The sequence below is a fragment of the Amblyomma americanum genome, chromosome 8 (genome assembly GCF_052857255.1).
Source record: "Amblyomma americanum isolate KBUSLIRL-KWMA chromosome 8, ASM5285725v1, whole genome shotgun sequence".
Lineage (NCBI taxonomy): Eukaryota > Metazoa > Arthropoda > Arachnida > Ixodida > Ixodidae > Amblyomma > Amblyomma americanum.
The window spans coordinates 93,844,987-93,854,624 of NC_135504.1; the positions used below are offsets into that span (position 1 = coordinate 93,844,987).

A 9,638-nucleotide genomic window follows, 5' to 3' on the forward strand; every position below is an offset into this window, starting at 1 on the left:
TTAAAATAATAATAAAAGGAAGGAAAAGATTTTTGCTAGCCCCGGCATCTGCCATTGATACTGAAGCACCTCAGCTGGGGCAGCGGAAATAAGGGATAGCAGGCAGAATGAAGAAATGAAATGAAAGAGGGGAAGGGATAGGAAAAGAGAATAGTTGGAAACCAGCTAATCTATTTTAAGATATCTTCATTAAAGGTCGTGCTAAAGACGGTGTAGATATGGAGCACTCGCCAATTTTGAAGATGAGGCCGAAAAAAACAGTTTGTTCATTTGCGAACTAAATACCAGTCTTGTTACTTGCGAGGAATGCAGATTGTAGAGTCTACCTGAGAGAGCTGTTAGGACACCAGAAATTGCAGTTTGCTAGACGTGACGAGGAGTCTTATTAAAATTTGCTCAGATCAGTCCTGGCAGTGAGCAGCCCAGTAATATTTCAGCGTTAATAAGTGCACGCTGTCGGAGCTCTGCGAGACGTGTAGCGTGTCCAGCGAGAGCCAGTTAGGTCTACTGAGACCAAAGAAGTCCACAGAAGACGAACATGTTCGCAACGAAAAAGGTGTCCGGTACAACGCGTCCCAGTACAGCCTAGCTATCTCCAGAGTACCGAAGAATGCTAGTGCTTGAGACATACTACTCGCCCACTTAAAGGCATGAGATGGCAGTGGTTTTCCGTCATGGTAGATGCGGAATATAGACCGAACTTAGCGCTATTCAAATTCAGAAGACCTGAGTACATCGCAACGGAAAGTTTAGATAAAGTTTATTTTACGTATCTGAAGCATTTTGATTAAAAAGAATGCAACATTAGAACGTTACAAAAACACCACTACAAAAATTATGGCACGCTGTATTCTTAACAATGATTGTTCTGGACGTTTGTTGACCACGGCGTATTTTCCAGAAAAAATTGCGCTAAATCCCGGCTGAGTAACATCCAGGAAAGGTATTAACGAAAGCGAGCAAATCCAAGCTTTTCCATCCTGCTTCACATGAAGATTTCAAGAAATCTTGTAAACTTGTGGCCTATGCACGCATTGTTAAAGCATCGTTTGAAGTGGCACATGAGGCAGTTTCCTATAGAAAACATATACCGTGCGCGACGCTTCAACTTAGGATGTCACTACTGTTCGAAGGAGCGGCAAAAATAAAAAAGTATGACAAAAGAACAAACCGCATCAAATAAAAGTTGAGAGCGTTGACATGTGTCGCAAAAAAGAATAGCTGACGCCGTCGACATTTTAGTGACAATCGAGGAAAACTTATATAAACAATGGGAAAGAAAAATTAAGCATAAAATTCAGGATTCCAGTTCAGCAAGTGCGATGTAATGTGTACCCGTGAAGCTTTATAGGCGGCTTTGCTATTTCTAGCATTAGACAAACTGGAAGTGCGCTGTGATCATAAGGGCTGCGTTTGCGCGCAACATATTGGTGAGTACCGTACGGAATTTTTAGCTCGTTTCTTGACAGCGCATGAAGTATGTTGAGACAAAAACTTTATGGACACATTATACCCAACACGTGTGGGCTGTTGTCATCACATCGCCAGGTCACGTGACCCCTCTCTAACAATCATTATTTTAATTCGTGCCTGCCACAGTGGACAGGTTGCGATAACATAGCAGGCGCACTTGTTCGCCCTTGACCAATCACCTTACTTTGCGGCACACGCTGCCATTTTTGCAGAATGTGGACTCTAATGCTATCAAAATAACAACGGAAATCCGGTGAATAAATATTGCAAGAAACAGTACTTAAACAGGATTTCCTGATGTAAGACATGGATGCCTAATAACAGAAAAATTTACAAAGAATAAAACATGCAGCGGAGATTTAGTGTCTGCACACATTCATTACTTAGAGCTGCGAACTTACCATGCAACCTCGAAACAGGTAACTCATCACTGCCTCCAGGAAGCTTCAAATGATCTAGTGAAGCAAGCCCTGTGCTTTTTCGTTTCAAAAACGATGAGCGTTAAATTATGAAAATATATCTTTGGCGCATTGTATTTTGTGCTGGTCTTCAACCAGGTGCTGCCTCTCCTAGTGTGCGTAATTCAGCACAAAGATGCAATAGGCTAATCGACAGAGACAATGTGGTTTACAATACTTTGTGCACCTTGCGATTCCTTATCTCATGCTCCGAACCCTTGCTGGGTACGTACGGTGAGTTATACCTCCAATACTACGTTGAAGTCACTAGTGGGCAGCTCTCACTAAAGATATCTGGCACCAAGTCAAGCTGTTTTTTCCACACCTAGATTGTGCCAAACGAGCGCGGATTCAGACGTTTGAACTCTGCCAAACACAGCTTCGAAATATTTTAAAGCTATATGGGCAGGTTGTTAATATTCAGCATATTCTTCTACATCCGGAATAAGGTTATGAATACTCTATTTTAAGGGTTACATTTCCGGAACCCGGCATGTTCTTCAGCCTTATCTATTTTTCGTTCCGAAGTAGTATAATATCCCTCTTGTACCTAGCCTCCCCCTCTCCCTTCGTCATGCAGCACCGGAGACATATTGCAGAGAACCTGCTAACACAGACAATGAAATGTGAAACGCACCCCCCTCCTTTCTTCGAACCCACAGTACGCCGGCAGCCCAAGCCCAAACTTACAGAGCGTTCGGGACGCCGTAACTAGAACACGCACTTAATCATTAGATTCCGAGCGTGCTGCTTAGGAATTTACCATGAAACTGAAAGCAAGCGGTTATGGATGAGGGCAACACCGGTTGGCGTGGTGGTATTTTCCTGGACAAATGGAAATATTTAAAGACTACAATGCTGCTAAGCCCAGGCAGGCCGGTCCACATTTAGAATTTCCGTACATTATCTTTGAATTCTTTTATCTAAAAAACAATAGAGTGCATGTTCCTCACCAGCTTTAAACAGCAACTTAAGTAATTAATTTTTCCGCTACACCATTTGGATTCCACGCAAACATGTAAACTCAGGATATATTCCTGCTTGCAAAGCATGCTTCTGTGGTCCATATTCTTTATCAGCTCCTAGCGCTAGTCACCATTGATGTTCGCAAAGCATTACATATTATCACTCACGAATCACTCTTCGACATCTTGAGCACTAAAAACTGAAGCTCGCGCCGAAGACAGAATCACCGCTCTTTTATATTCGGCCGCGCTACTCTACGCCGCCTCCCAAAATATTTGATATCCCCTGCCTCCCTTACACGTTCCGTACCACAGGGATACAAGGATTAATCTTTTGACTCTATCTCTCTAACGCTGCCTACGTGCCTTTCTAGAACCACCTCTCCCAATCTCGCCCCTAAGACGCGTTTTCTACGCCAATAATAGCACTCTTTTGTGCATGCAGAGCTCCCAGGGTGAGCTCGAGAACAAATTATAACAAGGCATTACCGTTGGCGAGTGACATCGCCGCACTTTACTGTTTCCAGCTAAACAAAAATGATTACTGTTGCTTTCCAGTACAAAATACCTACAAAAATGCAATCCCCGCATATATATCATGAAATGTCACTACATTCACCGCGTAGCTAAAGCCGTGTGCTGGAAATCTCATGAATGTCTTCGCCTCAGGCAACGTTTAGAGAAACTATAGAAACGCATCACCGCCTCAACACGACAACGCCACGTTTTGCAATTGAAGCGACGTGTCGTTCTCATCAAGGGTGAGTGTAATTCGTTATAGACATTTTAGGTCAAAGTAAATTTTGAAACGAAAAGCTTCACTAGGTTCGTCAACACCGGGGTTTGCGTGAGCCACACTACAGATTTGCCACAGCTGCGCATGCCTGAAACCGAGTGACGTCAAGCGGAGCACAGGTGGTCGCTGCTGCTGCAGCCGTCGTCGACACCACGCGCTTCCTGCGTCGTCTGACATGTCGCCACGGAAGGAGGAGAAGAAGACCCAGAAGTGGTAGCGCGGGAGTTGAAGATTTTAATAGCTTTGTATAACAATTGTACAAGCTTTGTATACCTAAGTCAACACGTTTTGGAAAAGCTAGAAAGGTATACCCAAATTGTAACCCTATGTATGAAACCTTAAGATAAACCACGAGCATCGCCACGAAGCTTTTCGCTTCAAGATACACAGGCTTAACACTTTAGCTAAGCCTCAGCCCAACTTTTTCTATCCCGTACATTGACCTAACCAACAAGCGAAATACTAAAATCAAATCGACAATAAACACCTTTTGAATTGCTGCACTTCATCTTCGTCGCATGCATCGAACATAATTACACAAAATATATTTTTATTATATTTGCAAAATAATTCGAAGCCTATTCAAACGTATGTATTTTTTTTTCTCCCAGGGTTTCTGGAGGGTCACTGGCTTCTGCAGGAAGCAAACATTCCTCTTCCCGATCTTCCCTCTATCATAGGTTTCTCTTTCCTTCTCCTATCTAAATTTGCAGCAAGACTGACAAATGCCAACAGCAAGCATGATCCGGGCCGCAATCGAGCTCTGACTATCAACTTCTTCTTCTTCATCTCTTGTTGAGGGAAGGATGAAAAGTGGAAAGGCGCGGGATTGTCTACTGGACGGCTAGCCTCCACGCCCACTGCCTGCGTGTCTTTGAAGGAGGTGGGGAGGGGAAGAAGATTGAAAGGAGAGGGTAGGCGCGCAGCCGCAATGATCATGCCAGGTAACATGTGCTGCCCCCTCAGGCCTAGAGGCGGCCAGAGAGGCCGGTGGCCTCCAGGAAGGAGAGGAGGTGACAGAAGGCCTTGGCAGGATGGTGGCCGCCGGGGAAGAGAAGGTGGTCCACAGAACAGCAGGGGAGGGCCAAGGAGCGGTAGCCCGCCTCCATGATTGTCCTTGCAGGCACAAAGGCAGGACACTCAAATAGGAGCTGCTGGGCTGTCTCCGCTAGGTAATTGCAGATGGTGCACCCAGGGGAGGCGGACAGGCCAAGGCGAAAGAGGCGGGAGCCGGCGTTGGCGCAGCCTACCGTGAGTCTCAGGAGGAGGCTGCGCTCTTTGCAGTCCAGGCCGACAGATGAAAGTGGGTGTGGAGGATAGTCATTAGCCTCCCTGGGATCTGTATGGCCGAGGAGGAGGTGGCGATCCACTATGCTCCTTGCCAGGTCCAAGTGGCAGAAGTTCCTGGAGAGAGGAGTTCCAGGGGAGTGTGCCGCTTTGGCCAGGGAGTTAGCATCTTCGTTGCCCTGGACTCCGACACGGGCCGGGAACCAGGACAGCCGGATGCGGGTTCCACTGGAGCAAATTGCGTCAAGCCGCCAAGACAGCCTGTGGGCGATGGGGGTGGCGCGTTTAAGGGCCTCTGGAGGAGCTAGAGGGCTGCCCTGGAGTCAGTATAGACGGCTGCCTCCTTGACCCCAGGGCGCTCGCTCAAGATATCAGCAGCCAAATGAATGGCGGCCAGTTCGGCTGTTGTGGACGAAGCCACAAATGGGAGTCTCGCCTGTCTGCTCACGAGGAGCGATGGGGCAGTGCAGGCTTCAGCCGCAGGTGGGCAGGGTCTTGTTAGGACGGAGCCATCTGGCAAGATGGGGACAGTGCCAGGGGGTTCGGCCTGTATAGCAGCAGCGACCTCCTGCCGCAGGCCCAGAGCAGCAGTGTTCCGCCTCATCCGGGAACAAGGAAGAGAGAGATGGACCTCGTAGAGGTGTCCAAGGTCCGGACGAGGAGGGAGAGAGAAGGTCTCAGGCTGTCCCCCAACTAGGTCTTCGAAGTCCTGGGCCAGCTGACCCATTTTGGAGTAAGGCCTAGTGAGAAGGCGGTCCAAGAGGAGTCGCCCGTCGGGCGCGTTGTGAAGGCGCTCTATGTGGCGGAGGGAGGTGAGCCTGGAGAGGAGCTCCAAGGGCCATGAACCTGCTTCAGCCAGGGTGCCAGCCAAAGGAGAGGTGCGAGGGAGTCCTAGGCATAGACGTATGGCCGCCTGCAGTTTGCGCTCAATGACCAAGTGTTGGGTCACAATGAGCCGGACAAGAGGTAAAGCGTAGGTGAACTGCGGGACGGTCATGCCTTGGTAAAGCTGGAGTCCCAGCCTGGTGGTGATGCCGTTGCCCTTGGCTAAAAGGGACCGTATGGCCCCCTGGACCCTGTAGGACTGGGCCAGGAAGTGGCACACTGCCGGGCTCCATGTGAGTCGGGCCGCTGTCGAAACTCATTGGAAAAATACTTCGTAACTTGCGGCTGGCTTGCTCGTCACGGTAAACACAAGAAATTGCACGCATCGATTTGACAATTGTGCTCACTTAAACTCTTTCAGAACCGTTTAACTCTCCATAAACAGGGAAAAAAAAGTGGAGTGAAGAGGCGGACTTGAAATCTTCTTAACGTGCATATGTGCCGCAATTCTTATTGAGTAAACTTACCTATACCTGCTCAATGCCAACGCCTTTCAAACAGCGCACAGAATAACAAGATAACATGCATTATGGGCCTTTTTTTAACTCTCTGCCACCAATTTTGTTATGATTCTTTGCAGAGAATAGGACTTGCACATTGTGGGCAACGAACAACACCGTCAGGCACGTTGATGAGAGTTGTTTCGAAGTATTCAATGCTACTTGCGGACGTGCTACCTACGAATACAACAAGATAAAATGCTCCCAAATGAAAAAGAAGTGTGTGAAAATAAAAAAGTTGCAGCAGCTTGTTTTACTTATATTTTGTGCATTTGCAAACTCGAAATGTTGTTCTAACTATCGTAATCTCCAACAAACCCTCGAGATAATAAAGCGTTCTTAAATTTGGTTTAACGGCACAATTCCTCCATCCATGTCATAGACAGCATGTCACGGATCTCCCCGGAGAACACTCTGACCGAAAGAATGAACTAGGCGACAGGTGTACCCACACAGACGCACATTTATTACACCCTACGTGACACACACACTAGAACACAAAACTAATACAAAACACAAAGAATAAAAATACAAACGCCCCGGGAACACTGCTACCAGCGTCTACTAATAGCGTTCTACTTTTAGTGATCGCAGTTCGTGGTCACAGTTGGTTCGGAACGGCTGCGGCGTTGTATGCATCCAATAGCCGGCGCCGAGGCGGCGTTCGACGTGATTGGGCTGGCATCGCTGGCGGCGTCGTTTAAGCTCCCGGTCGAAGCGCCCGTGGAGGTGATGCCGGTGTTGTTGGCGTTGGGGGGCACCACCCGGATAGGTGGCAACAGAGCTGGAGACACCCCTAGCTGTAGCTAGTGGTAGCTCCCTCCGTTGACTTCCCGGAACGGGCTCAGGCACGGCAGGAGTCCACGATGCGAAGCCATAGAACGCGAGCTCACCGGAGCAGTAGCCTTCGTCGCTCTCTTCCAGCCGAAGCGTCCCTGACCCGCCGGAGCGTCCGCTTCTCTGTTCTCCCCCCCCCCCCCCCCGTGTCTCGCTCTCCCTGGCCCTTTTATAGCCTCGGTGTTAGTCCACGTATGCCTTGTCGTCGTCTTCTCTTCTCCACCAATCATCTCTCTCCACCTCACCGAATTCTCCACCAATCACTGAATGTTTCTTTTTATTTATTCTTCGGTTAATCCACGTCGTCTTCTTCACACCTCTTTCTTTCATAATTTTATATTAAACTCCTTATTATATGTTACACAGCAATGCAGTGAAGACTGTGCGAGGTGGTTTTATTTGCCCTCCAGGCATAGCTTAAACGCTTGACTTAAGATTTTGCTCCATCCTCAAGGCGCGTGCCGAAGCCACAAGAAAAACTAGAATTTAAGTAGAGGGAAGAAAAGACAGAGCGAACGGGACACAAAACGGGAACGTAGAGGTCAACGTGTTTCGTAAGGTTCAGTCTGCTCACGTGGACACTGCATAGTTATGTGGGGCAGGGAGAACGCCGGACGAGTCCAGACGGCAGAACTTCGTAATATACAGAATTTATACATTACAGTGGCTTGCGTGGGACAAGGTAGATAAGCAAGAGATTTTGTGATGGACTTCTGTCGCACTCTTGGTTTGGGAGGGCTATAGTGTACTTTCCTGCGCAGTAGGATTTCGCACCGCCATTGCGGCTTTCTTGTGGAAGATTGCGCAGCTGCGCCAACCAGCGGGCAAGCTTTGAATTCCCTCATCTCAGGCTGCGGCCTCGGTTCCATCTGGTAGAAGTATTTCCTCCATTATTGTCATTACCTCGTGTTCACGAAAGAAGCCGAAAAGTGTCTCTGCGGTCGCCCCTTCGGCTGCGATGTTTTATTGCTAATGAGAGATAACGCAGCATATCCCAATTCTTATCCCTGACGTCAACGGAGATCATGGAGATCATACACGTTAGTATTTTGAACATGTGTTTGATAAATTTATATTTACTGAAGTCAAACATAACAGAATAAAGCTAAAGATAGACTTGAACCAAATTATTGCCTAGAGCGGCTAAAAACAACTCTACACTGCACTATATTCGCACTACTACTAAGGTATACAACCTGTTGAATATATCCAGCCCCTAAACCTAAAATTCATGTATTACAAGAAAATATCTTACTGGAAACCTCAACAGCCATGTCGGCATTATGGATTTATGATGTAAAAGACGCTTACCTAAATGTACTGTAAGATATATATAACGAATGAACAGCCGCCATGCTCCATAAACAGAGCAATAAAATTTTGATAACAAGGGTGACAGGCCGAGAGACAAGATCTTGCATATGCTATTTACCGCCTGTTTACAAGAGGTATTCAGAGATACTTCAACTGCGAGCTGTTGATGATAAGAACTAATGGAGAATACCTCAGTGATCTAGAATTCACTGACGACATTGCCTTGCTTAGACTCTCACTGCATGAAGGGCAAACCATGATCAGCAGAACGGTATGTCTTAAAAATTGGTAAAGCCTTAAGGAGGGTTGGCAACCCCAGATCCGCACCATGATTGCGAAATAACTTGGAGTAAGACATAGTGCAGCGCATGGCAGTTTACCATTATCCCTCAAGATAAACGCAAACAACGTCTGTGTTTCAGCGGTATTCGCCTGTGTGGTGAAAACGTTGAAGCAAACGAGAAGACTTCAACTTAAATTGAGTATCAAGCAGCCAGCTATTGAAAGGAAAATGAAAGAGATCAAGGAGAGAGGGAGAGAAGGAAGAGTGATTATGTACAATCCTGCAATTTTTAACTCTTTCCTTCCATCGAAATTTTTCCCTCAAAGCTAATGACATCGACACCGATAATGACGCGATGACGACACCGGCTTTATCTGCGCCTTGGGAGCCTTCTTGCTACAGCGGTGATAAAGGATTCAAAGACTGCTCCTCGCAACGGTTTCAGAATTTAAATTCTTCATTCTTCAATCTAAATTTCCCTTGTCATTCGCGACTATTCGTATTGTAGCAGTAGCCGAAGCTGACACAGGATAATTTGGGTACTCATTTGTGTACGTCTTGACTGAAGGGGTGAAGTATCTATTGTTGTGGAAAAACGCCTAATAAAAGCCAACAGCTCCGTTAACACGTAATTGGTGCCTCGACATCACGACCTCTTTCGTTCAGTGCGGCTCGGTGCCCAGTCATCGTGTCATACTTGCAGTAAGAAACAGCGGAAAAGGAACAACACAGGTTACAAGCTATTCAACACTTAATTCAGGTGAAGGTGGTTGTACTTAGCTAAATGAGCTCTGCATGCTTAGTCTCCGTTTCGTGGTCTTTGTGGGTTTGTGCTTGGTT

General features: G+C 47.0%; 1 long non-coding RNA gene across 2 annotated transcripts; it reads left to right on the forward strand.

Moving 5' to 3' along the window:
• The first annotated feature begins 1,352 nt into the window (after window positions 1-1,352).
• On the forward strand, window positions 1,353-6,713 carry LOC144102000 (uncharacterized). 2 transcript variants are annotated; one of them, XR_013308142.1, is made up of 3 exons: window positions 1,353-1,430; window positions 1,686-3,657; window positions 6,445-6,713. It is a non-coding gene; the product is annotated as an uncharacterized LOC144102000 (long non-coding RNA). The 2 variants fall into 2 exon arrangements; XR_013308141.1 differs by lacking the exon at window positions 1,686-3,657.
• Window positions 6,714-9,638: the final 2,925 nt, after the last annotated feature.